Source organism: Mus musculus, chromosome 14, assembly GCF_000001635.26.
Source record: "Mus musculus strain C57BL/6J chromosome 14, GRCm38.p6 C57BL/6J".
In the NCBI taxonomy this organism is placed as follows: Eukaryota; Metazoa; Chordata; class Mammalia; order Rodentia; family Muridae; genus Mus; species Mus musculus.
Window position 1 is genome coordinate 69,598,097 of NC_000080.6, and position 27,329 is coordinate 69,625,425.

The 27,329-nt window shown below is 45.6% G+C and overlaps 1 protein-coding gene and 1 long non-coding RNA gene across 7 annotated transcripts in view; one reads left to right on the forward strand and one right to left on the reverse strand.

Annotated features, from left to right (window-relative positions):
• The window catches only part of Gm27177, a 58,931-nt gene that overhangs the window by 16,557 nt on the left and 15,045 nt on the right, over positions 1-27,329 (reverse strand). The window lies entirely within an intron of this gene.
• Positions 10,596-27,329, forward strand: part of Loxl2 (lysyl oxidase-like 2) — an 87,143-nt gene continuing 70,409 nt past the window's right edge. For 2 of the 5 annotated variants that reach the window (XM_006519744.3, XM_006519747.2), the window contains exon 1: positions 10,977-11,198. The gene's annotated coding sequence lies outside the window, so the exon portion shown is untranslated. Of the gene's footprint in view, positions 10,736-10,976; positions 11,199-11,379; positions 11,471-27,329 lie in introns of those variants that run through there. The other 3 variants (XM_006519745.2, NM_033325.2, XM_006519746.2) reach the window with 3 other exon arrangements.

The following is a 27,329-nucleotide window of genomic DNA, read 5'->3' on the forward strand; positions in this document are numbered from 1 at the left end:
CAGAAGTGATGCCCTGGCGGATATGGCTGGGAGACCAGGGTAGAGGAGCATCCTCTGTAGATCTGTCTGTCAGCTCAGGATGCTGCCACTGAACACCACAGGCTGGGTAGTCTAGACAGTACGCATGTCTATATCACAATTCTGGAGACTGGAAAGTCAAAAGTTAAGCTACAGGTTCACCGAGCTCTCTATCTGGTTCACAAAAGGCTGTCTTTTCCTGTGTCTTGCCCAGCAGTTTGTCCTCCCCCCCCCCACACACACACACACACCCCGCCTCCCTTTCTCTTCTTACGCAGTTGTGAGTCCCACCAGGAAGGTCTCTTCTAAAGGTCCCACCCAACCCTAATTGCGTCCCTCCCCCAAAGCCCTACTTCCAGATCGCAGCCCATTGGAATTTAAGGTTTCATCACAGGACTTGCAGTTCTTGTTCAAACCACACGGTGTCCCTGCTGCCTTGTTGATCAGTGCTGTGAGGTTTGGCAGGTTCCTCCTTATAGCCCCCTTGTTCCCAGATTCTAGCTACTTCAAGTAACTCAGCCGTGAGGCTCATCCTTGGCTACAGCACCTAAAACAAGTCTGACTTCATCTGATCTCAGAAATTAAAGGAGCCAGAGGACACAGGGAAGAACAGGATTTATAACCTCCAATCTCTCCTGTGGTGCTGAGCTGGCTCTGGGCACAGAGCAACCTCATAAATACCAGCAGCTGGAATGCAAGAGCCAGACGCTGTCCTCAGCCAACCCTGAGCCACCTGGGCAAGTTTCTGGCATACCTTGGAGAACCCTGGGGCTAGCTGGACAGCAAGCCAGAGCATGGACCCTGCTAGATGCCAACCCACCTCTCTTGGTAGAAAAACTCTCATGACCCCTCCCTGTTTCAACACTGTCTCAGAGGCGGCATAAATCAGGGGTCTAGAATAATTTGAACCAGTTCGTATATACAACGAACCCCTATCTAGTCAAGGCAAATACATTTGGACCAGGGACGTCCCAAACAGCAATTTTGTTGTCTGAATAGCACTGATTACAAAAGTGGGAGCATCAAAAGCTTGACTGGCTGCTTTACAAGTTGCAAGTCTTTATGCAAAACTGCATAAAAGAGCTCTCACTGGTTCCTTTGCATACATTAAGCTTGCACGCTTTTTACTCCACCATCTTTCTCACGGTGTTTCCATGAAGTTCATGTGTTTGAAGCTCCCCACTTCCAGTCACAGATACTTTGGCGTTTGTTCTAGTTCCATTCTCTTGCTGTGACACTGTGACCAAAAGCAACTGAGGGGAGGAAAGTATTTATTTGACTTGCACTTCCAGGCCACAGTTGATCCATAGAGGGAAGTCAGGGCAGGAATTCAAGACAGGGACTTGAAGGCAGGCCTGCTTGCTATTCCATAAAGCATTGCCTCTAACCAAGGAACTCACTCAAAGCCAAAGTAGGTAGAGCAGGAACCATGGAGGAATTTTGTTTGCCTTCTTGCTCAGGTCACACTTGGCTCGATTTCTTACACAACCCAGGACCACACCACCTGCCCAGGGAATGGTGCTGCCCACTGTGGGCTGGGTCCTCCTACATCAGTTAACAATCAAGGCAACCCCCCCACAGACAACCCAGAGGCCAGTCTGACTTAAGCAACCCTTCAATTGAGACTCCTTTAGGCTGTGACAAGTTGACAATTGAAGCTAACCAGGACAGTGCTGTAGTACAGTTTTCTCCTTTATGCATAATACAATCATTCCATCTCCATTCTGGAGTAAAAATATGTTGGTTTCAGCTGCATGTCTTATTATCCATAGCAACAGCCATGCAACTGCCCCAGGAGGGGTTGCAATGTATTCTCTAGTCCTTCATCCATTTTCAGGGTATCTCTGCACTCACATACTAGACCCACTCATCAACAAAACACCCCACTTCATACGACAAAGAAGAAAACAGCCACCCTGGGTTTCTTCCCCTGGTCATTCCACCACCACACGGCTCCGCTTCAGTTATACATCTTACTATGCACAGCAAGACCTATGAGACCACTGCTATAGCAGGAAAGCACACCACCCCGTACTACAGAGGGGAAAACAGCCACGTCAGGATTGTCTCTGCAAATGTTGCACCCTCAGATTGTTCAGCCTCAGCCACATGCCTTACTACCCACAGCAAGGGCAATATAATCGCTTCTCCTAAACTCGTCTTTGGTTTGTATGCCCCAATTTGTTGCATTCACTTTCCTAGAGAGACACAAACAGACATCTATTCACCTACATAGGAAATCAGTGGCAGTTCCATCAAAACCCAACTGGGTAAGCCAGTGACTTTCTTACAGAGGACTGGTATGGAGTTACTTAGAGGAGCGTGATGGCTCCCCCACCTCCAACAGCTACATCACTCCCAAGTCTCACCCCATCATGGATGATGGTGACCTCATGGAAGCCACATGAGAGTCTCTCAGTCAGCCTCCCATTTACAATGTGCTCCAGCATCTCCCAGGATCACTTGCTGCTAGGGTGAGCAGGAGGAAGCCTTAGCTGGAATCTCAGGGAAGGGTACCATAACACCTCTCTTGGCTGCCACCGTATTGCTCTGTTCCTTGAGTTAATCCTATCCTATGGGTGATGTCCTGACAGCTCCCAAACATGCTGCTTGTTTATTTTGTTGGAGTTGCACTTCTGCAGAAAGTCAAGGGACAACAGTCACAAAGTGTCACAATAGTGACAAAGTTAACTGGATTATTGTAAAGAGATGACTGTGGAGTCGCAAGGTTGTCCAAAGCATTTCTTCCCTGGGAACACACAAGGAACAATAGGACATTAAATGCATCAGAGATCACATTAAATCAATGGTAGTTTATAATCTGGACATTAGGAGGCTTTAGTATACACAAGCAACGACATGAACTTTGACTGTTAAGATTTGGTTTCCTGCGTAGTCAGAAGCCTGAAAAATCAACAGAACACATAAGCAATCGTCTTAACAGAATGTAAGACCTTGCCTTCTAAGCAAATTCTCGTTTGCAAACTTTATCAAGAGCAGATCAGTAGTTTTAAGAGTAATTTTCTGGATTCCTTTTCTATTTTATAACGTAGCCAGGAGAGAGCAACGGCTCATTGTTGAGCAAGGATCCAGCCAATAGAGGGCAGAGCCTCTTCAGAGGTAGCCACCTTCCTTCTCAGTCACCACTGACCTAAAAGGCATCATGCTAGAGTCTCAGATTTGTGCCCATGAGAAACCGCATCACAGGGCTGCTTTGATGTCTGTCCAACATGGAATATGTGATATCACTGGCCACGCTCCCTTCCCCAAGGCCAGATGAGGCAGATACCCCTCACGGATAGACATCTCCACATCTCTTTCTCAAACTGATGGAGTAATGTTTGCATAGTTGCTTGCTTGATCTCCTTTTATGTTAACAATTAGACCACATGAAGATCTTCAGGTGTATAGGTGTAAACTTCCTCCTTCTTCCTTCAGCCTTAGGAGTCAGACAATCAGTAATAACACTAACTGAAGCCATTTCTCCTTCACGACATAGAGGCTTATATGATTTCAATTGGATCTGATGCACATGTGAAGTGCAGAACATGACGCTGGCTCTCAGGATGGCTGCAGAGGCTAATAGAAAGGTCAGGTAGAGGGGCATTGGAAACCTTCCACTGCCCAAGATCTAGTGGCTGCACTGGTGGACGCAGAGGCAGACCAAATAAGCTCTGAAAGCCAAGGCCCTATTGGTCTAGGCTTTAAATGCCAGATTCCTGACTGTGTGCACTCTGACTGGAAGCGTTTCACTCGGAATTTCAACTTCTAGTGATTGTGTGTCGGGACAGGAAGAGAAGAAAAATGGAAGGGGTGAAAAGGCTGCACCTCACCCTTGAGTAGTGGTCGCAAGTAGGGGGTTGTATATTGGATATCCTGCATATCAGATGTTTATATTACTATTCGTAACAGTAGCAAAATTGCAGCTATGAAGTAGCAGTGAAATAATTTCTTGGTTGGGGGTGTCACCATAACCTGAGGGACTGTATTAAAGGGTTACAGCGTCAGTGAGTAGAAAGCAACTGCTTTAGAGTCTGCTCCAAGGCTCTCTCCAGCTGAGAGTCCCTTACGTTTCTGTGAAGGCTGCCTACCGAAAGGATGGTGTTCCTTTTGCACAGAGATGTTCAAACAAGAACGCTGAAGCAGCAGTGAGCCCATGCTCCAGACCCAAGTGGATGTGACAAGTGCGGCCTCTCTCGGTCCCAAGCCATAAATATTTCCTAGAATCCAGGTTTTAACCCCCTTTTCTAGCCCTTTATGATCCCTGCTTCTGTTGTATCAGATGCAGATCCATCGAAGGCAGCTCTGGAGTCACCCTAATCGTATTTATTAAGAATGAGATGGGGGGGGGGGGTGGAGGGAGAGAGATGGCTCAATGACTGGCTTCTCTTCCAGAGGGCCCAGGTTTGATTCCTAGCGCCTACGTGGCAGCTCACAACTGTCTGCAACTCCTGTCCCAGGGGCTTATATAAAGTACATACGTGCAGTCAAAACACGAATGTACACAGACTTTTTAAAAATTAATTAAAAAAAAAGAATTAGACAATAGAAAGTTCCTTAGCAACCCTTCAAGATGTAACTTGAGAAGATCAAGTATGCTGTGCACCCCTTTAGACTCTGCACTCAGGAGGTAGAGGCAGGTGGATCTCAGTGAATTCCAGGTTAGCCAGGGCTATAAAAGTGTGTGTGTGTGTGTGTGTGTGTGTGTGTGTGTGTGTGTGTGTGTGTTGGGGGTGCGGGGTGCGGTAGGGCTGGAGAGATGGCTCAGTGGTTAAGAACACTGGCTGCTCTTCCAGAGGATCCAGGTTCAATTGCCAGCACCCACATGTCAGCTCACAACTGTTTGTAACTCCAGTTCCAGAGGATCTGACACTCCCATACCAATACATTTGAAGTTAAATAAGTAGATAAAATAATTTGTTTTTTAAAAGGAGGTATAACTTGAGAGCCACTAAAACTAAGTTTGGCTCCTACTTCAAGTGTGACTCTCTCATGAGAAGCCCACACCACACTTCTACATTTCAGGGTGTCTTATACTTTCCCTGAAAGCCTCCCTTTCTATTATAGGTATTATCTAATCACATGTGTAGGGATTCCAGCCCCAACCTTGACATGAAATTATGTTTATTTGTATGTAGTGCTCACATACACATACAATGGATGGCATGTGTTAGAGAATTCAGAGAATAACTTGCGGGAGTCAGCTCTCTCTTCTTACCATGTGGGGCTCTAACAGCAAGCATCTTTACTCACTGAGCAATCTTGCTGGTCCCCAAAGTCTCTGCCTTATGCTAGCTCATCTTGACATTCTTTCCTGCAGGGAAGTCAAGAATCTCATCTTTACCTGAATAGCTGTTTTCGGGGGAGGGGGGTGGGCCCTGGGGTGGGGGTGTGACTCTGACCTGAGCCTCCAGCTCTTCACAGACCCCAGTCCTTGGAGGCTACTGTAACCCTCAGCCCTAAGCAGCAGCATGCTGGCATCAAACAGAATCAAGCAGTAGTAGGTGGCACCTCTGTCCTGCTTTGGTGTTGGTTGTGATAAAAACACCACCATCGAAAACAACTTGCGGAGGAAAGGGTTTATTTGGCTTACGCTTCCAAATCATTGAAGCAGGTCAGAGCAGGGGCTCGAAGCAAGAACATGGAGTCAGGCGCTGAAGCAGAGATTGTGGAGGAATTGTGCTGACAGGCCCCCTCTCCATGGCTTGCTCAGTCCCAGGGGCAAAGTAGCTGGGCCCTCACACATCAACCAATAAAAACTCATTGGTTCACCAAGTTGGACTTCAGTGTTCTATTAAGGGTAAATTGTGTGTGTGTGTGTGTGTGTGTGTGTGTGTGTGTGTGTGTGTGTATGTGTGTGTATGTGTGTGTGTTCCCCAGGAAAACTCTTTTTCATACAACAGTAGGGTGTCAAGAATTAGCCTTACCTAAACAGAGGGGACAGAGACACCAGGGGAAAGGCAAGGCCTTATGTTACAAGCAGCAGTGCTGGGCTGGTTCCCCACCATGCTGCTGCCCACAGAAGAGGCAAGCCTCTCTCCCCTTGGAGGATCAACTTTCTCCTTTGTAAATGAAAGGCTTTGGATTCTGTGACCTCTAAGGTCCTTTGCTCCATGTCAGGGTTAGGGGTTAGCAAGCCCTACACTCATGGGATGGAACAAGATCCAAGGAGTGGGGGGTAGACATTGTTGAAGAGGACATAATAACATTCCTGGCTCTGAGGTCCACACTGGGGGCGGGTCACAATGAGTCACCAGAGGAAGACAGGAAAAATTAAAGGAACATGGAAAGTTGCTCCTGGGAATGTGTACTGGAGTAGAAAACCTTACCACAACTGATAAAATCAAAATTGCCTGCAAAAAATAGTGCTTGCTTTCCCAAAGACATCCAAGAAGAATGTTAAGAGCAGGAGGCTGAGCTTATTTAGGGCCAGAACACTTGCAATGTTGAGTTTAACTGCAGTATAGCCCCAATCTAAGTGCTGTAGCTCATGCAGACACCTAACAGCTTCATTTTTAAGAGTTTTTTGTTTTGTTTTAGATTTATCTATATTTAACTTTATGAGTTTGAATATTTTATCCATGTATTATTATATGCATCACATGCATATCTGGTGCCTATAGACGTCAGAAGAAGGCGTCAGATTCTTTGGAATTATAATTACAAATGGCTGTGAGCCGCTATGTGGGTGCTAGGGACTGTACCTGAATGCTCTGTAAGAGCAGCAAGAACCCTTAACAGCTGAGCCAGGAAACACCTCTCCCCAGCCCCGGGAAATTCTTTTAGATAAGCAAAGTAACCTGGATGGAGTTCCTGCCCTGACTTCCCCCCAATGATCGGGTCTAGTTCCTACTCAGTTTTTAAACTCCGTTTCAAAATGATTTTCAATTATTGGTGTTGGTCTGTGTGAGTGTGGACATAAGTGTGGGTTGCTGTGGAGGCCAGAGGCATTGGATCCTCTGAAGCTGGAGGTGCAGAAGGCTGTGAGCCACTTAAAATGGGAGATAGGAACCAAACTCTGAGAGCAGTGAAGAGCAGCAGGTGCTCAGACTTCTCGGGAAAGGCAGAGATGGTGGGGGCTTGAGCGGGGCTGTCGGTGGCCCCTCCAGTGGGACAAGAAGCAGCCGCAGTAGGTTTGTTGGCCAAGTGGAAAAGTGAAGATAAGTCTGTAAACTCTTGGAATGATTCCACCAAAGGCAACTTCTAGAAAAGTACAAGTATTTGGGGGAATTTGGAGCCAACTGAAGGTCGCTTCGTTATCTGCACCATCTCTTCCTGGCCATAGTGGCTCGGCTTTCTGTGTCTATGACCCTGGGGAGGAGCCTCCAAATCTTACGAGCTGCATGAGCCTCCTGACTCGCAGTTTCCTTTCTATTACTTTGATAACTGTAAGCTACAGGCCTAGCTTACCTGGCTTTTCAGCACCATAACACACGATCCATGGCTGAGCGGGACAGCCCCACAGCAGCCCACGCAGCACTTGGACGGGACACCGTGAAAGCCAACTCGCCCTCAGCTTTATTTCCCTATGTCCTGTAACCAAAGAATGTGATATCTTCATCTATAGGGTCTTTCTGCCAAGTTCTGGGGTGCAACCAACAGCAGCAAACATGCGCTTCATGCTTTGTGGGGCTTCGGGAGCCTCCCTGGCCAAGTATAGAAGTAACCCACTTCTGAGACTTGGGTATTTTTATCTAACATCTCTATAACCACTGGTGTCCCTGTCCTGGCTCACACAGGGAAACCTTCTCTACTTGAGCTCCCTAGCTGTCTTTACATTATTATTTAGCTAATTGTGTGTTTGAATGTTCGTGTGTGGTTTGCACATGTGGGTGCAGGTGCCAGGGGAGGCCAGAGGAATCCCCCAGAGCTGGAATTACAGGTGACTGTGAGTTGGGGGTTGGGTTGGGAGGTTAAGAACCGAACTCTGGTCTTCCAAGAGAGCTGTGAGCACTCTTTCCTCCTCATCAGCCCTGTCTCCAGCCCCCTTGCTGATGTTTTCATAGCCCATTCTTCTCCCTCCCTCCCTCCCTCCCTCCCTCCCTCCCTCCCTCCCTCCCTCCCTCCCTCCCTTCCTCCCTCCCTCCCTCCCTCCCCTTCCTCCCTCCCTCCCTCCCTCCAATTAATCCAGTACTGGTATGATTATAAGCTAGGAGGAAGAATCACTGTAGTTGGCTGCCTTCGGCCCAGTTCTGCACATCAGGGCTTGTGAAATGATTATTCAAGTCATTGTCAATTTTCTGTGGGTCCCCATTCTTAACACTCAGTTGGGTGAGACCATTGATGGTGGCTTTACCTATTGCTTACTTGCATAGAAATGCTTGTAATAGGTGAGGGCATGTTTGCATCCCTCACTGATAAGCATAGCCCCCGTATAGTCTGTTTGCCAATCTCTTATGCGGCGTGTTGATTTATGTATGTCTCACTTTAGAGCTGTGGTCCCTACTGGAGTAATGGGACACATGACTATTTAGCCCATCTTACAAGGATCTTAGCTGGCTCAAACATCTTCACACTTTTTGTCCTAATCCTACACAGAACCTGACTTTATCAAGTTAGACAGAGGGCAGATGACTTGGGTAAGGTGGGATATGGAAACCCATCAACATCCCAGGGGGTCAAATACACCGGAAGCTCCTTTACAGATACGGGATGTTGCAAGATCTTAAAGTAACATGGCCAGGTATTTTATGTGGCTTACCATATTAGTATGTTCTTGAAAACTTTACAACTGTGCCTGGGCCTTGCACCTTGTGTGGATATTCCCCATTCTCATTTTGGGAGGAATTTGTATGTCTTTTATATGTTTCCCCATCAAAAAATAGCTTATTTTATTTTATTTAAAACAAACATTCAAGCATTTGCTCCTTTAGCAACAGGGAACCAAGTTGAGAACGAGATCAACAGAGAGGAGGGGACACAGCGTAACACATGTAACTCTGAAGACAAAGTGTCAATTACTCTCTGAATATTAGATTTTTTTATCTGTCAAACACTCGGAAGTTAGCATTTTATACATCATCCACGTATGAAACCATTTTATAGAGGTCAGGCAGAATACCAAGGCCCTGGGCCGTCATTCCATGACAAGCTGTGAATATGTGAAGATTACCTCAGGCCAGTACTCTGAAGGTGCATTTCAAGTGAATATGAACTGGCCTGGAGATCCAGTAGCTAAGGGAAGAAAGAAGTACATTAGCAAGGTCTAATGCAGCAGGAAAACAGCCCGGCGCTTGTATTTGTTGTCTGGCTTCCTCATTCTGGGGCATCTCCAAGGGGGCTCTGTGCATTTCTTCATGCCAATGGTCTTGGTTGGATCAGCTCAAGCCGTTTGGTTTATCTCTGGCCTTCCTGATTGCACCCAACCGGGGGTCTGATAGACTATTGGCCTGAACTGCATGTGGGGTCACTCAGCCACATAGAGAAAGGTAGCCCTGCCTACTGCTATGCTCTACTGTCAGTGGGACAGCTTCAGTTGATGTCTCGACACCCATCGTAGGGGTGGTGGATCTACTCCTTTTCAACTCATCCTTGCTTCTGTTGGTCCCTGTTTGGGGACCAAGTATTGTGTGTGCTATGTCTTCCAAAGAAAAGACTCTCACACAAACCTCAGTGAAATGGCAAGGCCCTGTCACTGAAAACACCACCTACTTTAATTAAGAGACATGGAGGAGGGCTGAAAGAAACAGTGTCTTCTTTCACTGCAGGAACACTGCAACAGCCATGTTGAGACCTACATAAAACCAAGGCACTCAGCCTTCCAACTCAGTGCAGGGAAGGGTCATCAAGGCCCCAGCCCTGGCTGAGGACCTATTAGAGAACCCATGTCTTCCTTGGGAGGGAGAGTCAATGTTTAAGGTTTGTTTCAGGTCAGCCGTGCTCCCACACACCCATGCCTATATGGGCAGCACACATTGAACTCATTGTGTTTTTAATTTTTTTTAATTTTCAAAAAGAAAAGGAAGAACTGGGAAGTGGGGAGTGGGTCTGGGAGACAGAAGGGCAGAGAGTGAAAGACATTGTCTGTGAGCATGAATGTCTCAAAGAATTTTAAGATTTTTATTTTTAAAAAAGAAAAAAGTGTGGGGCCTTACTAAGACTCCAGATGCCGACCTCTGGCCTTCACACACACACACACACACACACACACACACACACACACACACACACTTTAGATTCAAGGTTGTTGAGAAGATGTGCACCTTCAGGCACTTTCTCCCTGTGGTGATGGCCCCTTGGCTTTCTAAACTTCATTGCTCAAAGGATGTCATTTACAAGATTTAGCATTTAAGTAAAGTTGTCAAATTAAAACTATATGAGTTGGTTTTCTTGCAGTCCTTATCTTGAAAGAATTTCCTTTGTAAACAGAATTCCTAGGTGATTTTGTGGGGGGGCGTTTATTTTAGATAGCAGAGCTTTAAACCAGCTTAATTTATTTTTAGCTTATTTTTAACCTCTTGCCTGAGAAGTCTTTGGGTAGACCAGCATTAGGCTATTTCATTCAGTGTTATCAGTTGTGATAAAGTTTAAACTCCAGTCAGATTTCAGTGACTGGCTTCTTTTTCCGCCCTTGTCTCAAGTTTTCTGTCTTGACGCAACGCACAGATGAAAGAACTGAAAGGCGAACGGTTTGGATTTTTTGTTCAGAATCCGTCTACCAGAGAAGGAACGCCAAGCCTGAGCGAGATAAGTGATGACTTCAACTTTTTGTGTTCAGGTAAAGAGGCTGGATTCAGCGCCCGCCCGGCTTAATCCTGGTAAATCATACCCTGGGGGATCTGGAACGCGGGGCCAGGAGGTGGAGAGTGCAGAATCCACTAGTGGAGGAGTGCACAGCCTGGACCGGCGCGGTCGCCAGAGCAGCCAGCCCCAACCCTTGCTGATCCACCCCACCCCACCCCACCCCGCCCCCCAATCCCGGGATAAACCGAGGAAGTTCAACAAAGGGTGGAGGCCGGGCTAAACAGGAGGCCGCCTTCAGGGCGAGCTGGGGTCGGGGGTGGGGTTTGCCGCTAGTTTCTCTATAAAAGCCCCGGGAGAAAGCTTGCCCCCAGCTGTAGCGCGCGCCTCCCCGCATTTTCCCCGGCTTCTTGGCGGGAGGGCCCTCGGCGATCGGCGCGGAGAGGGGCCATCGCTGAGAGCCCAGTCCCAGCCTGGCCACCACGGAGCCCAGCTGCCAAGTAAGAACCTTTACCCCGGTCACCCCCTTTCCCCTTTCGCGCGCGGTCCGAGGGAGCATCCCCAGGCTCCATCCTGCCCTCCTCTCCCTCCTCCCTTGGGCCAGCTCGGGCCAGGAATGCAGGAGGACGTGCAGGCTGACAGGTCCCCCTACCCTCAACCCCAAGCCAGCAGCCCCGCCCAGTCTCACTTTGCCCGGGTCCCGGGAGGCCGTCGACTTATCCTAGGAGCTCGGAGCTTTTCTTCTGGGCAACCAGGGCGCTTCCAGACAGAGGTGTGGGGCCTTGGGGTGCAAGCTGCTTGCTTTGAAGGGTACAAAATGGGGAAGGGGCTTCGGAAAGTTGGGCTGGTAGCCAAGAGTTTTGGTTTTTGAAATATGGAGCTTATGACGGGGCGGGGGCAAGGAAGACACTTGGATGTGGCTGTGACTGTGGTTTTGGTCTTCGTGCGGTCGAGCGCCCGGCAGCTGTGGAGCGCATAGCTTGCAACTGGAAAGGCTCTACTGAAAACCAGAGCTCAGTGAACAGAGTAGGAGAAAGGTCCTGGCGCCAGGTATTCACTCCCATGTCTCCCTGGGAACCTCTTACCACCGTTATCCCGGAGAGACTGAGCAGTAGTTAAGAACCCGCACTAGTGAATCCCTGGGTGGTGTGTAGAGTCCGGTGTGTTTAGTCTCGAGGTCCCCAATACTAACTGCGAACGCACAGGCCTTTTGGTCCCTGTGTCCTATTCCGACTCTGTTCCCTACTGGTGTCATTTCTCTACCCCCACCCCCACCCCTGGCCCTGGCCCTGGCCCCAGCCCCAACTTTTGAAGTCATAGGTTGTAGTGGTCGGCTGAAAGTGTCTCTCTATTCAGTCCCCCATAGAAATGATCGGAAGAAACAGATATTCCTTTCTCTCCATTACTCCCTGGCCCTAAAGGAATACTGAAGAGTTCCCAAACAATCAATATCACAACAAAACAGAATGCGCAGTAGAGGGGTGCCCCCCGCATAGGCTAGGTAACGCTGAGTTACCCCAATGTAGCTAGGGAACCCCCAGTTCAGGTGGGAGGTGCACGACGTCAGAAACACGCCCAAATTAATTTTAACCCCCAAGCCCTTGGGGTTAAAGAGATGCTAAAATCAGCCCAATAAATACTTTCCCCTCCTTACACCGAAGGGCTGGAGCTCTACAGTCCTGGTTTAGTGCTCATGACTCTTGGCTGGAGCCCTCCATTATGTCACCACTGGATGAGAGTGCCTGCAGCCTCCAAAGCCCGTTTGTCATCTTAGGAGAATCAGTAACCCGCGGTGTCTTGTGTACTTAGTTGGCCAGGGGCTGGGTAGAAGGAGGATGCATTCAATTCCTGGGTCTCTTCACACATTAAAAAAAAAAAAAGTCTGACTCACTGGTCTAATCTTACCTTGGAGAAATTGTAACGTTTTCCTAGTCTCTGCCTTTTCCTGATCCCACTCTCTTCTCCTTGGGATGGCTGTGAAGCCAAAGGGGGTTCCTGATGGTTTCCAGGCTGTCCCCAAGGACACTGGGTCCCATTAGTCTGTATTTGCTTTTCCGCTATGACCTTTGTGTTAAAACAGTAAAATCACTTACACATCAAGTAGAAACACAAGGAATAAAATCCAGTTTTAGGGACGAAGCCCACACTGGAGCCTGACTTTTCTAAAGCTTCCCTATTTGAGGACACACTTCCACTAGTCTGTTTCCTTTCCAGCTGGGATCCTCTCCTCTCCTGGGCTCTTTCCTACCCCTCTGACCTTTGGATGACCAGTTGGGAAGTACTCTGTGAGGGAAACAGATTTTCTGGGCTGTGGATGTGACCGTCAGAAAGCTGACTAATGTCCTAGAAATTTCTAAATTGTTTGTTTAAGCTGTTTTATGCTGAAGATGTTCAAATATGCTCTTGGGAGCATTCTGAACAGTTATGTTCTTCTCAGCAGTTCTAACATTTTGCCCCACTTACATTATGACCTTTTTTTTCTTTTCTCAGTGAAGTTTTTTTTTTTTAAATCAAATCTTGACATCGTATGATTTATCCATATGTATAGTCATAGATCAGTGCAACCCTGGAAATGTGAAATAACTATGATGCTATTGTTACACTCAAGAAAGTTAACTAAGATTTTGTATTATCCTCTATTACACAATCTGTATTATATTTCTCTCCCAACTTCCTCCCAAATTGAGTTGAGCTCCATCCTGTTGCTCTGTATAATGTGCTATATTCATGTTTTGTGGCATTGCTTGCTTTCAAGCCACTTTCCTATCTACTTTTTACAACGTCCCACTGAAGACTGAGATGGGCAGGGTTTCATTCATTTCACACTTGGAACTTGAAAATGCAGGCATTGTCTGGGTAATGTATCTGGTTGCTGGGCATACTCAGCACCTGACAGGCAGACTTCATTCCTGGGATCAAGGTGAACAATCACAGAGCATCAGTGCCGAGTACCCGTTACCTCTCTGAAGAGGACCCCTTGGCAGGCTGCGCTGGAGCTTCCTGCTTTCTGTGGGAAGATGCTTTGTAATCATTTGGTAATTGGCTCTTTGGAGCTTGAGATAGGGGCTACAAGAAGGCTGGATTTGCTGTAGGAAAGCAGTGGTTCTTCTCTTGGTTGAGGGCAAGGCACCTGCCTTTTTGAAGAGGCAGCTCTGTCCTTGAGGTTCTTCTCTGGTTGGATGAAGGAAATGACTACATCTAGGTTCTAGAGAAAACAAAGGCCACAGAGGAGAGTTTGGAAGAGGACAATCACCCGTCTTTGAGCATCACCTGGGTGTTTTGGCTGCTGGCACCTTTCACACTGATGCCCCTACTCCTATGGCATCAAAAGAGGAAGGGGACTCTGTCTCCCTACTAAAATCTCACATTGTAGACATCCTGCTTTATTTTGCCTTTGTCTAATGAGCATTGGTAGCACCAGAGTGCTTTGCTATTTGGATTTTCGTCACTTAGGTTTGTTTGCTTCTTAAATGTAGTGTTAAGATGTCATTTTACATCTTCTTAATGACCATTGGTTAGGATCCCCATTCCTCCGCAAGCAGTGTAGGGGAAAGAACTTCCTGTTTCCTGGACTAGATTATCCTCTGTCTTGTTTGTTTTGCACTGAAATTGACAAGGGATGGACAGATCTTTCATAATACAGCCAGCTAGAGGCTAAGAAAGAGGGGGAAGGGTGTGTGTGTGTGTGTGTGTGTGTGTGTGTGTGTGTGTGTGTGTGTGTCAGAAGAGGTGTATGTCAGCCTTAAAGATCTGCAGCTTTAATTCCCTTCTCCCTTAGGTACCAGGCTGTTTCCATCCAGGGAGACTCCCTAAGTAGACTGTGTCTACAGCTGCAGTTACAGGGCTGTGATTTCTTTCCTTGTAAAGTTTTTGGGAAACTAGGGAAATGCCTCTTCTTCTAGGGGCCAAACCTGGCTTTAGCAGAACAGCTTACAGCTACCACTGTTCAATTCCTTCTGTAGAAAAGCCTTTGTGGTCAGTTTGCCTGGCAGTTGTACCCTGGTAGATCCTGAAGGCTCGGATGAAGTGGCTGGAGCCCCAGGACCACAGAATCTGCAAGACTAGCAGTTGTGTGCCGAAAAGGAAGAGCCAGGCAGTTACCCACAGAGTCTCGGTGACAGTGCACACATGACCTTGGACATCTCAGCCTTCAGCCTTGTTCAGACTGGAGCAAGGCCTCAGATACTCCTTATCCTGGTTGTCTGGCTGCTTGCTTAGCAGGGAGGATTACCTGGCCAGGTATATAGCTGATTTCCTAAGCCTTAGTGTCAGAGAAGTCCCTAGCACCAAGACCACCTTTTCAGAATTGTTTTCCCCTCCCACTTTCCCTCCTTTTATTCAATTAAATAGCCTAGGCTGGTCTCAAATTCAGCATGTAACTGGGAATGCCCTTGAACTTCTGATCTTCTTGTTTCTATCTTGAAGGACTGGGATAGCATGCATGCACTACTACAGTGTCTAGTTTATGTGATGTAGGGTACTGAACCCAGGGATTTAAGGGGGTTTTGTTTGTTTTGTTATGCTTTGTAGTATGGAAGACTGAACCCAGGGCATTATGGATGCTAGGTAAATGTTTTACCAGTAAGCCACATCTCTAGCCCTAGCATGACTTTTGGAAAAAGCATCTAATAGACTTAACACTCTCATCCAAATCAATTGACTATAGATTAGCAAGTGTATTCCTAGATTCTCAATTCTGTGCTTTTCGTCTGTCTTTAAGCCCTACCATCTTGGTTGCCGGTGTATTTGAAACCAGAGTGTTCGTGTGTCTTCTCTGCTCGCTTCAGAGTAGATCCTGGATCTCTGACAATTCCATATGTATTTCAGGATTGGCTGCCTTGTCAATGTCCACAAAGAAATCTGCTAAGATCAGGATTGAGTTGGAGGTACAGGTCAACCTAGGGAGTGGTTTTTAAGCAGTAAGCCTTCCAGTCCATGAACATAGGATGCTCGGCCATTTATTGAGAAGGTCTTTCATTTCTTTCAACAATGCCTTGTATTTTATTCAAAGAAAGTATATAGAATATAATTTTGTATATTGATATTGTATTATATAACCTTGATGAATTCATTTATTCATTCTATTTTTTTTAATTTAGTTTCTTAGGAATTAAAAAGCATTACATCCTATGTATGTGTGTGCACATAGAGGCCACTGCATTATGTGTGGAAATCAGAGGACAATTTTCACAAGTCAGTTCTCTTCCACCAGAGTGGGCTCTGCGGATTGACACTGGTCATTAAGCTTGTTGCTAGCAAGTGCTTTCACCTGCTGAGTCATCTTGCTGGCCCCGTTTTCTCATGATTTTCAAAAAATGCATGTATCTGAGTCCATCCTTAGGAATGTGGTGTCTGTGAGACGGATGTTTGGTCTTCTAGGGAGCTGCAAGTCCAGAGGCAGATGAATGTGAAAGCAGGTAGGAACTTGGCCAGAGCTTTGGGCACAGCAAGCTGATGTTAAAGAGAGTGGAGGCTTGCTAAAGCTGACCCTTGTAGCAGGCTGTTCTTTGAGATGTAGGAAGAATATTAGAACCAATCTTAGAAGGAGACTTGAGATTGGCACTAGTGTTGATTGGTGACAGTAGTAACTGAGAAAGTCTATCCTGAGCAGTACACAGGAGAACTGTGAGGCCTCTGGGTACATGCCACCGCCCTGCAGATGCCATTATCTTGAGTGAGCACTGGAGACTTGGTACCAGCTGGCTTTGTGCAGCCGAGCCCAGCCAGCTTCGCTGATGTGGCAGTTGGTGCCTGTTTCTAACGCTCTCTGGGCTCTCTGGTGGGAGCCAAGGCTGCCACGGGCAGCACAGTCCCAGCTCTGAGGCTTTTAAACACTTTCAGTACAGCACTCTGACTCTGGGACAGCCAAGTGCTTCCAGCTGACTATGGCCTCTGCTTGTCACCGGTCCCTCTCTGGGTTTTACTCTCATGAAAAGAGCACAAGGTTGAAATGATGGACTGTTGAACCAAGTTGTTCCTCTCAGACCCTCACTTGGTCTCCAGCTTCTGGAGATGCCCAGTGAGCATGAAGGGCTGAGCCTCCCTTTGATGGTCAAGCCTTATCTTAGATAAAGAGTCTGGGGACTCTGAATGACTTGTGTACTCCTCTCACTTTGACTCCCACCATCTCCTACCATCTCCCACCATCTCCCACTACCTCCCACCATCTCCCACAATCTCCCATCACCTCCCACCATCTCCCAACGTCTCCCACCATCTCCTACTGTCTCCCACCATCTCCCACCATCTCCCACCCAGTACATTCAGCTCACTCAACTGTCTGAGCCCTTCCATAATTGAGTGTCCACCTAGACAGACCTTGAGCTCTCAGGCTGCAGTCAATTCCATCCCTGGAAACATCAGGCTTGTGTGGAATGACTGGATTGCATCCCAAGTTTGTAAATCATCCTGGCCTCAATTTTCATCTCCTCTCCCTGCTAATTTTTGTGAACCTCCATCTCCTTATAAAAGAGGCGCTGGAGGTTAGAGCAGTCTAATTAGTTCCAAGATGTTTGTTCTAAGATACTGTGTGTCTGAAAGTATGTGTTATGGGTAAAACCTGTCTCCCATGTGGCATGTTAATAGTGGTTGATAGGAAGCCATACAAGCAAGAAGATCTCCATGATCACGTGTATCATCTCAAGAACCCAAGTAAAAGCGTGGGTGTAGTGATGTCCTGTAGAGACAGAGACAGGTAGGTGTCTGGGGTTCATTGGCTAATCAACTTGGGCTACTTGAACAGCTTCAGAGAGAAACCTTATCTCAAGAAACAATGGATAGAACCTTAGGAAACAACACCCAAGGTTGATGTCTGTCCTCAACATTCCTCAACATGAATGTGTACATATGTGTGTGTGTGTGTGTGTGTGTGTGTGTGTGTGTGTACACAAAACTCTCACACATGTATGCAGCCCCTGTACATGCACACAACTACAAAATTCATTTTAAAAATATAATACAAATGGAGTGGTACCCTCCTGAACTTTGTCCAGATTGTTCCCAGTGTGAGATTATATGAGTCGTCACCCTTTGAGCATTGGCTGTGAACCTGTCATTACTCTGGATACTTTGGACCTTTTATATCACCAAGGACCCTATCACACTTCTCTGTTTGCAGAATCTGAACCTACTCTTGGGTGCCGACATCCTCTCCTTTTTAATTAATTAATTTTAAAATTAACTAAATTTCATTAATTAATTTTATTTAATTAATAAATTTTTACATTCTGACCACCATCTCCTCTCCTATCCTCCCACCCCTCCCTCCCATCCACTCCTCACCCATTTCTCTTCAGAAAAGGGGAGGGTGCTCATGGATGGCATGCCAGCCATGCCATGTCAGGTTGCAGGAAAGTCTAGGCACCTTCTCTCCTATGAAGAAGGCTAGATAGGGCAACCCTGTAGTTGGAAAGGACCCCAAAGGCAGGCAACAGAGTCAGAGACAGCCCCTGCTCCCACTGTTAACAGTCCCTCCAAAAGACCCAAGCTATACAACTGTAACATACGGGTGGAGAGCCTACCCCAGTCCCATGCAGGCTTCCTGGTGAGTAGGTCAGTTTCTGCAAGTCCCTATGGGCTCAGGTTAGTTGAGCCTGTGGGTTTTCTTGTCATCTGGCATCCTGGTATGAATTAACTTGTAGCCAAGCCATGTGTCCCCCTTTTGGTAGGGGTTATGTAGGTTGGATATTTGAACCCAGTGGGCATCCTTGTGACTTTCTATGTGTGGCCTTTGAGTTGGATTGTGAGTTTTCCAGTTTCTTCACTGTGGGCAATGTGTTGGAGAGTTGAAGTCTATCACTTCATTTGTTATGTGTGAGTGTTATACATGTACACACCCATGTATGTCATGCATGTATGTGGGTGTGCTCATCCATGCAAGTGCATGTGGCAGCCAGAAGTTGATGCTGCAGTGTCTTTCTCAACTGCTTCTCTATCTTATTTTTGGGGACAGGATATCTTATCGATCCTATACTCACAGTGTCAGATAGGCTGACTGACCAGAGACCTCTGCTCCCTTTACCCCGGGAGCTGCCCCTCTGTGGTCTTTACCTTTCCGTCTGACCTAAGAGTTTCCCGTAAGCACATTTGAAAGTGTCTGAAATTGTTTCATCAACCTCCCCAGGAAACAGCCTGGTCAAAGTGAGATTCCACCCCAACCCAGAGGTGGACTGTGGGGAACCCTGATTGGTCACAACAAATCATGCTAACAAAGCCCTCATTTTGAAGGCTGAAAACTATTCGGCTTTGTACGGCCACCTTCTCACCACCTCACTCTGCCCCGAACATTCCATCTCTGTAACCAGAAATAGACAGGACTGTGGTGGAATTCAGGGCTAGGGGCAAAATGAATCAGGCCTGGACCAGTCTGGTGTCTAAAAGTCTCCATTAGTGTCTGAAGTATTCACAAGGGCTTCCCTCATGCTCTTGAGTACACCTCGTCTGCTCAACACATCCTCCCTCCACAAAGTGTAGTCAGACACAGCCCCAGACCACCTCTCCAGAAGGGCCAAGAACCACTCATCTCTACTATTGGCCTCAGCAGGAATCCCTGTCCAGTAGAGGAGACAACTCTCACCTCAGCCCCTGATCCAAAATCTATATCTCTAGAGATGTCAAATAGAATATTTTTACTGGTGACAGAATTCTGCTAAGTTCTAGCCCTTTCCTTTGTATGAGACCAACATGGGCCACACTGCTCTTCTGTGGTGAGGTTATCTTGGCCATGCTTTGTATTGAGGACAGCAGGATAAACATGGGTGCTCTAGAACCCAGACATCAGGATACAGGATGAAGAGATGACTCAGCGATTAAGAGCACTTGCTGCTCTTTCTGGGGGCTCTGGATTCAATTCCCAGCATTCAACCTCATGGCAGCTCACAATTGTCTGTAACTCCAATTCCAGGGGATCCAATGTCATCTTCTGACCTCTGTGGGTTGGTACCACACACGTGGTGCACAGACATACATGTAGGAAAAACACCCACACACATAAAATTTTTTTAAAAAAGTGAAAAATCTTAAAAACAAAATAACTTTAGTATAAATATATTGGGGAAAATGAATAATCTGACCAGTGACTTGGGAGGCCAAAGCCAAGTCATATATAATTCCATAGAATCACACACAGTCACATAGAATCACAGTCTACATAAAGTCACATGCAGGCACATATAGTGAGTGCCTACAGAAATCTCTTTTAGGAAGAGACTAAACCTGGTTGGGACGCAGCTAGATATGAGGGTCAGACAAAGATCCGGTACCACAAGAACGCTTTGAAAATCCAAAAAGCACAATGCTCCAGATACAGTGTATGGTTTGTATGTGATGTGTTTCCCCTATTCTGTGTGATGTATTAATATCGCTATTGCCAAAAATAGTAGTTGCTGCTTCCTAGACATTGAAGGAGAAGTGAACTCTGGGAAAAGAGCTATGGCTCACAGGGGCCATTGTCAAGGAGCATGGGATTTGTCACATGCCAAATCAGGGACAGGAGGCAGTGCCTAACAGACGAAGGGTACCACGAGTCCCATGACTTTCCACACAGCTCATATGAGAGTACTAGTTCATATCTGTACATATTTCCTTGTTTTATAATAAAGTCTAATGAAACTTATACAGATTATGGAAGATAGTTTCAATTTTCTCAAATGATAGTTTTGTTCATTTGTTTGTTTTACTGTGTTCTGTAACTGACATATTTAAGGTGCTTATTTCCAGGTATGCCTCATTATTCCAGTTAGTAATAAAATACAGAAACAGACACAAAAGTCAGCTGTGAGGAGCCATCATGACTTTACAGAGGGTCAAATGGGGATATATCTGTGGTTAAAAATAATAGAATCACTTCTTTGCTAAGTAGTCCCTTTCCTAATGTGTAGTGGCTTTGTTTTTCTCTTCTGACTAATTTTGTATCTACTTTGTCAGGCTTATTTTTCTGGATTTCTGGTCATTTAGTTGTTTTCATCTCTTGACACTTTATGGGGTCACTTTACCAATGGAGTGTCTTTCTTGAAACCTGTAGAAATTTGTATTTGGCCCATTTTGTCACAGGCAAAGTGAAACTGTACCACGCTACTTTCTAATTTTAGGTCAGCTGCCAGGTCAGGCTGTATGAGAAAAAAAAACATGGTGGAAGAGTAGCCTTGGAGAGTATGACAGGAACAAGAAATTCTGTTTAGATGAAGCCCAGGACAGAGTCCTCTAGACATATCATCAAAAGGAAGTCATTAAGAAAGCCATCACATAAATGCTTAAATGATGTCCATCCCAACAGATGAATGACTCTTAACCTAGTAGTAATACAAAAAAATGACAAAAAAATGATACCAATAAAATTCATAACTCTTTAGTAACTGATTCCAGAGATATCAAAGAAGATGAAATGTGGAGCAGAGGATTCAAATATGCTCAGTATGTTGAAAGACAACACACACATGCAGGCCTGTGATCTAAGAAGGCACTGTTGGATTAGAACAAGACAGTGACCATATGCATGGTCATGACAGAGGAGTCAAAAAGAGACTTCAACAGAAAATTCAGGGATGAGAAGCTCAAAAATCAGAAAAATCAGGTGGTGGCTTCAGTAACACACTAGATCAGATAGGGAAAAAAATAACAGAGCTTGAAAACAAGATTTTTAAAAAAGTTAATAACAGGAAAAAAATGAAAGAAAGAAAGAAAGAAAGAGAGAGAGAGAGAGAGAGAGGGAGGGAGGGAGGGAGGGGAAGGAAGGAAGGAAGGAAGGAAGGAAGGAAGGAAGGAAGGAAGGAAGGAAGGAAGGAAAAAATAAGAAACAATGAGGAGACCATGTGAAAGCTTTTAGGGTATCCTTCAAAAATCAAATATTTGGCTTGTTGGAAGAGCTATAGGCTGAGGGCATAAAAAAAAAAACTATTTAATTAAACAACAGCAGACAAATTCCCAAATATAGGTGAGAATATGAGCATCTAAGTACAGGAAACATTTAAAATCCCAAATAGACATGACCATAAAAATACTTTGTTAACATATTATAGTTAAATTACCAAAAGTACTGAACAAAGAAAGAATTTTTCAATATATACAACAGAGTGCAAGTAACATATAAAGACAAACTTATTAGATTAATATTTTCTCAGAAGCAACTCTGAGTACCAAGAGGGCATGGAATGATATTTTTCAAGCACTGAAAGAAAATAACTACCAAGACTCTTATACCCAGCAAAACTGTCCTTCACAGCAAAAGAAGTAAGAACCTTTCATGACAAGGCTAAACTAAGGGCACTCATGACTAATAGATCACAATTACAGAAGAAGGTAGGAAGAATCCTATACTAAGAAGAGAAAACTGGGGGCCAGAGAGATGGCTTAGCAGTTAAGAGCACTGCTGCTTGCTCTTCCAGAGGTCCTGAGGTGGAGCAGAATCTTCTTTTTGGGCAGCCTAATGTTGAGGGCTTAATCCCTGGCACCAAACCCTTTGGAAGGAGCTTCGTTTCTCTTCACTCTGCTGAGGAACTATGGAGATAGAGTACATGATGCTCTTTCCTGCATATGTCCAGAATGCCTACTCTTTCACTTTCTCCCTAGGTTTCTAAGGTCCTTTCTGTATTTCTCTCTTGGAAATAAAGTTTATTTTTCTTTCTACAACTCTCTTCCTTTACTGGCTCTCATGGTGTCTTGTGTACCATCTCACCCAGAGTCCTCCTCATGAAGGATTTTCTTTTCTTTTTTTTTTTTTCCATTTTTTATTAGGTATTTAGCTCATTTACATTTCCAATGCTATACCAAAAGTCCCCCATACCCACCGACCCCCACTCCCCTACCCGCCCACTCCCCCTTTTTGGCCCTGGCGTTCCCCTGTACTGGGGCATATAAAGTTTGCGTGTCCAATGGGCCTCTCTTTCCAGTGATGGCCGACTAGGCCATCTTTTGATACATACGCAGCTAGAGTCAAGAGCTCCGGGGTACTGGTTAGTTCATAATGTTGATCCACCTATAGGGTTGCAGATCCCTTTAGCTCCTTGGGTACTTTCTCTAGCTCCTCCATTGGGAGCCCTGTGATCCATCCATTAGCTGACTGTGAGCATCCACTTCTGTGTTTGCTAGGCCCTGGCATAGTCTCACAAGAGACAGCTACATCTGGGTCCTTTCGATAAAATCTTGCTAGTGTATGCAATGGTGTCAGCGTTTGGATGCTGATTATGGGGTGGATCCCTGGATATGGCAGTCTCTACATGGTCCATCCTTTCATCTCAGCTCCAAACTTTGTCTCTGTAACTCCTTCCAAGGGTGTTTTGTATGAAGGATTTTCAAATCCTACCATCTGTACATTGTCAATCCTGGAATCAAATCAGGAACTCTATACTGGAAACTTTCTGGAGTGACAAATAAAGATATGATGCTGACGTTGGGACAATTGAAGTATCACTGTTCATAGATATCCCAGACTGAATACCCAGAGCCTCTTCTTACTCTCTGATTTCATCCTTTCTTCAACTCTGCAAGAACAGCGAGCCTTGGCTAATGTAGCCTTCCTCAAAGTCTATGGAGATATCCTGTAGTTCTTTGTCCTTAAGCACAGATTAACACCTACTTAGTTTATAAAGCATAGGCAGTTGAGCTTCTGCAACAGACTATGCTGTATAAATGAGAATTTCTGGGTTTTAAATAATGGTTTATTAAAGCTGGATCTAGAAGGACCTGACAAAGTTCATCCCCAGCTCCAGTGCATAATTGGAGGAATCAAAGTTCAAAATTAAGCCCAGCCTCAATGTTCACAGCTGAGCATCAGCCCACGATATCATAGGTGCTTGAACAACTCAACTGGAATCAGGAGCACAGAGCAGCCTGATCCAAGATACACCAGCTATTCATATTTGAGCATCAACTGTGGGTCAGAGATTCAAGAAGCTTTTTCTTTGATTCTTTTTACAAAGCGTCCCATGAAACAGGTTTTTCTCATTTTCACGTAAAGATTGTTTTAAGAAATTTATTCTTTCAAGTCTACAGGATTATTAAGTCTAGAAAAACCTAAGTCCACCTGGGGTTCCCAAGCTCATGAGCAGTAGACATAGAGTTTGAACCAGTTGCTGTCAGTGAGGATGTAACAGTGATCTGTCCTGTTGTGTGTGGAGGGGGAGTGTGGGGACAGCCACAAGTGGTCACCAACTGTTAGATCACATACAAGGCCTTGAGGAGCCGATGCTTCTGATGAAGCCCTGGGACCTGAGTCCCACTGTGTGAGTGAATTCCTTCCACATACCCCTCAGAGGGCCCTTGGAGCCCAGCACCTCTTCTCAGGAAGACGTAGAGGACATTGTATTCTCAAGTGGATTGAATTGAATGTAAGACTATCCTTGCAAGACCATGAAAAAAAAAAAAACACAAGGGACAAAATTTATCATTTTCTGGTGAGCTCCAGAGGTGAGCAACCCCTTTCTAACAGTCAATGCTTTGAATTCTTCCAGTCAGATGTTTCAGCCTTCAGTCATGTTGCTTGAAGCCTTCTGATGCTGTAGAGTGTTCTGAGACTGTGGATTTGAAGAGGCTCCTCAGAGATATTCAAAGGGATGCTGAGGATACAGCTTCCTGGTGTCTGACCACAGGAAGAAATGGGACTTCATCCAGGCTTTTTGACCTACCTCTCGTCTCTCTCTCTCCCCTCCCTCTCCTTGTGTGGTGTATGTGGTGGTACACAATACCGTGTGTACATGTATGCTGAGGCCAGGGAAGACATTAGGTGTCTCCCTCTATTGCCTTTTTTTTTTTTTTTTTTTTGAGACAGAGTCTCTGGCTGAACTTGAAACCCTCTGTCTAGACTGGTTGTCCAGCAAGTACCCAGGACCCACCTGTTTACTTATCCAGTACTTGGGTTAGAGGAATACATACCCAACTTTTATATGGCTGATCAGGATTTGAACTCGATGCCTCTTGCTTTCACATCAAGCATTTTTAGCCACAGAACCATCTCCCTTTGCCTTTTTTCTTTTATTTATTTATTTTATTATTTTTATATGTTTGTCTGTCTCTGTCTCTTTCTGTGCGCGTGTGCATGTGTGCCCATGTGCCTTCCGAGGCCAGAAGATGGTGTGAAGTCCCTTGGAGCTAGTGTTACACATAGTTATGAGCCACCTGACCTGGGTGCTAGGAATTGAACTTGGGTCTTCTTCAAGAGCTCTTAATTACCTTGTCATCTCCATCTTTTCCTGACTTCAGGCAGGAACTGATCTGAAGAAGGCAGAAGTGCCTCCATCCTTCCAGATGTCTCCATGAATCTGGAGAAGCAGATGGGGAATCTACCATGTTGGTTATATTCAGCTGTCAGAAAAGGAGAGAAACGGTCTCTACTGTTCAGAGAAAAGCGAAGCCTAGAGCCATGGGGTCAGCACAGCTGGACTGCTTTGGGTGTCTGGTCTTCTAAGGTGCCTGGAACTTTTCCCTCTTGTGGGTTAGTTGGATGCCAGCTTAGAGATGAATCATACAAAGATGGAGAAAATAGGAGGAAAAAATGACACAGGAGCATGATCCCCAAAGAAAGAGCCTGGTTAGCCAAAGCAATGCTAATTAAAGCAAAATATAATGTTTGCATATCAGTATAGGGAAACCTGTACTGCTGACCACAGTAGAAGCTGACCATCTTTGTGCCAGGAACTTAGTACAGTTTGCAGATGTGTTGACTAGCTAGCGTGCCTAGCTAACTTAGTTTAGGAATGCATTTCAAGGCTGTACAACATTTTAGCAATATGAATTTTCATCTCAACAAGGTGTATAGTGGCAAAGAGATTTAAAAGCAGGATTACATATACAGTCTCCCTGCATGACTGAGTACTCTGTAATTGTAATTTGGGGACCCTATATCAAAATACCAGACAACAACAACGTCAGAGGGGAGACACTGGTGTTGGTTCATGGTTTGCAGAAGGGAGCTCAGCGTGATGAAATGGGTACGGCAGAGAACATCTCACATGGCAGCCAGGAAGTAGAGATAGCATCTGTCCTGTGCCACGGCCTGTACTTCATCCAGGAGACAGCCTACTGTCTGCTGTCACTCACTCTTCTCCCTGACTTCAGGTCATCCTTCACAGATAACCCTGCATGCACTCATGCAGATGTGTTCTTAACTAAATTATTATGTATCCCACAATCCAGTCCAGTCCACCATCAAGATTAATCATCACTAATAATAAAACTATATAAAAGAGGAAATAGACATCTTGTCTGTAATATACTGCTCAATTAAAAATCAGGTGGTGTGTGTGTGTGTGGTTTTTTGAAACAGGGTCTCTTTATATAGTCCAGGCTGTCAAACTATTGGCCTTAAAAAGCAGTTTTCAAGCTCTTGGGGTATGGTGGTGCCACCTTTCATCCCAGCACTTGGGAGGCAGAAGCAAGTGGATCTCTGTGAGACTCACTGGGCTCCATCCTCAACCCTAGGGATGCTGTTGTTGTTGTTGTTTTGTTTTGTTGTTTTTGTTTGACAGTTGTCTTAATTAGGGTTTCTATTCCTGCACAAACATCATGACCAAGAAGCAAGTTGGGGAGGAAAGGGTTTATTCGGCTTATACTTCCATACTGCTGTTCATCACCAAAGGAAATCAGGACTGGAACTCAAGCAGGTCAGGAAGCAGGAGCTGATGTAGAGGCCATGGAGGGATGTTCTTTTCTGGCTTGCTTTCCCCTGGCTTGCTCAGCCTGCTCTCTTATAGAACCAAGACTACCAGCCCAGAGATGGTTCCACCCACAAGGGTCCTTTCCCCCTTGATCACTAATTGAGAAAATGCCTTACAGTTGGATCTCATGGAGGCATTTCCTCAACTGAAGCTCCTTTCTCTGTGATAATAATAGTGTTTCACTATGTATCTCAGGCTGGCCTTGAACTTGTGAATGTAGTCCAGGGTTTTTCAAACTCTCAGTATTCCTGCTCCTTCCTCTTGAGGATGGGGGCTATAGGCATGCTCAGTGACTCAGATTTTTCAAAGGCAATTGATACAGAGGAGAAATGGAAAGGTGAGCCCTGCAGATTTGATGGTGGTTGGCACAAAAGCTGCATTACCTGTTTGCTTTCACCCTATTGTATGTTTGCATTTTCTCAGATTTTTATCAATGTGTACAACTTTCCCTACAGAGAGGGAAAAGTACATTGAGATTATTTTTAAGAGAAGAGAAAAGTTGCTGAATTGGATGTAAGACAGTGGAGCAGACAAGGCAAAGAAGCCAAGAACCCCCTTTTCAGGAAAGATGCGGCACCGCACAGATGACACACCCATGGAGTTCGGGAATTGGGCGTGCAGCCTATAGACATGCAAACCCAGAAATTAAGAGTTCTCCTTTTAAATTACAAGATCATATTTTTCCCACTTTTTTTCTGGAAGAAGATTAGAGGATCCCCAAGGCTCTAAAGCCCTTGGAGGGGGGTGACAAAGGCCAGGCTAGGGACACAGAGCACAGGGTGGAGCAGAGCCTTGGCCACCTGGTGACCTACATTCAGATCTTGGCTTATAGTTAACTACCAAAACAGCCTAAATTACTGAGCCTCTGTAGCTTGATCTCTTCCTTGGGCTAAAGCTGGCTTCACATCAATACCCACCCAACCTGAAGTCCATGGGCCACGTGTATCCCATGACAGCTAACGAGCAGCTCAGAATGTTTGTTGA